Raw genomic sequence first — 1,912 nt, forward strand, 5'->3', positions numbered from 1 at the left:
GGGCAGCGCCGCCATGTTGGGGAGGTCGGCGCTGAGGCGGAGGGGTCAGGGCGGGTCCTGCTCCCTGTCCCGCTCCTTGTCCCTCTCCCTTCCCGGGCTCCCACCCTCATCCACAGCCCCAGGAGGCACAGGGCGGGCACGGAGAGCCTCCCTGCCCAGCCCTGCGTGTTTCCCCCAGCCCCGGAGCCTCCTGAGGGCTCGGCGGGCGGGCGGGATGTGACCCATCCCCGAGCCTGGAGGTCACTGGTACTCCGTTGGCCATGGAGGTGAGGAAAGGAGGGAGCGGAGCCCGTTCCCTGTGGGAACATCCGCTGTGTTTTGGCGCCAGTCCCGCTGGCCAGTGGCGTGCGGACGTTATTCCTTAGGGAAGGGGCACAGGGAGTCACCGCCGCCCTCTCTTTGCTCCCACAGAGCTGCATCCCACAGGGAGGAGCCCGCCCGGCATCCCAGGCGCCTTCCCTGCCCGAGGGGATGAGCCAGGAGCCTCGCGGAGAGCTGGGATTGCCTGGGATACCGCATGGAATGTGTCCCAAGTGCCCCGTGGAGGGCTGGGATAACCCGGCAGGAGACGTGGGATTCACCCCCCACCAGGTGAGTACCACATTCCCAAAGGATCCCAAAGGATCCCAAAGGATACCCGCGGTCAGGCAGGGCTGGGAATGGGACTTCTTGCAGCAGGATGGAGGGGAACGCCCGGGAAAACGCCGCTGGAACGCTGCATGGGATGGAGCCAACAGTGCCCGGCTGCTGGAAAACTCGGTGCCTGTTTCCCTCTGGAAAAATCCCAGAGGATGGGCAGGAACAGCCCGAGGCTGCCGCGCCTTTTCCCCCGCTCCCAGGGCGAGGGGACGGTGTTTCGCACCCTTCTGAGCCGCCCAAAGAGCTGAAATCCAAGGATTTAAACCTCCCCGAGCGCCGCACGCCCCGGGCTTTGCATCTGGGTTTGTTTGAGCTGGAGGTTTATTGGTGCTTTTAAGGAATCCAGTCGCCATCTGCCGGCAAATGTGGCTGCTCTGGGGGGAAATTCGGGATTTAAGGGCAGTTTCTGTGATTTCCTGGGTGGAAATGAGGATTTTTAGGATGCTTGAAGGGGCAGGTGGGTTTGGAGTGAGGAAAATGAAATGCAGATCCCACCCCAGACACCTCTGCGTCGCGCAGAGCTTAAAATAATACATCAGCGTGGGGAATATCTTGGGGGTAAATGAGATAAATTGAATAAATTAGAGGTTTTTTGAGGGAAGTTTGATGTTTTTAAAGGTTTGGGCTGGTCCTTGTGCTCCATTAGAGCAGCTGAGGGCTTGGATGGAGAGACATAAATTGGGGATGGATGAACATGGGAGGGATGAGAGGTTGGATTGGTGGCCAAAGTTTCCTAAATTTACGGGCTGATTTGACCAGGAACCCAAAATTATGGGGAAACACCCCCAATTTATGAGAAAACACATCAAAATTGAGGGAAAACACTTCAAAATTAAAGGAAAGCCCCTCAAAGTTAAGGTGAAAGACCTAAAAATCAAGAGAAAACACACTAAAACAAGGGAAAATACTCCAAAACTAAGGGAAAAGACCTCAAAATTAAGGGAAAGGACACCAAAATAAAGAGAAAACACCTAAAACTTGGGAGAAAACACACTAAAATTAAGGGAAACACTCAGAAATTAGGGGACAAACACCTCAAGAGTAAGGGAGAGCACCTCAAAATAAGGGAAAACGTCACAAAATTAAGGCAAAGATCCCCAAATTATGCAAAAAGATGTCAAAAGGGAAAACATCTCAAAATTAAGGGAAAATATGCCCAAGCTAAGGGAAAACACAGCAGAAGTAAAAGAAAGCACCTCAAAATTAAGGGAAAACACCCAAAAATTAAGGGACAACACCCTAAAATTAAGGCAAAACACCACAAAATCGGGGG

At 53.5% G+C, this 1,912-nt stretch overlaps 1 non-coding gene across 1 annotated transcript; it reads left to right on the top strand.

The window, feature by feature from the left end:
* The first annotated feature begins 29 nt into the window (after positions 1-29).
* On the top strand, positions 30-1,231 carry LOC103760758. Its single transcript, XR_003916383.1, has 3 exons — positions 30-266; positions 412-591; positions 676-1,231. It is a non-coding gene; the product is annotated as an uncharacterized LOC103760758 (transcript).
* The last annotated feature ends 681 nt before the right edge of the window (positions 1,232-1,912 follow it).

This window comes from Manacus vitellinus, unplaced genomic scaffold (genome assembly GCF_001715985.3).
Source record: "Manacus vitellinus isolate BGI_N305 unplaced genomic scaffold, ASM171598v3 scaffold_92_pilon, whole genome shotgun sequence".
NCBI classification, from domain to species: Eukaryota; Metazoa; Chordata; class Aves; order Passeriformes; family Pipridae; genus Manacus; species Manacus vitellinus.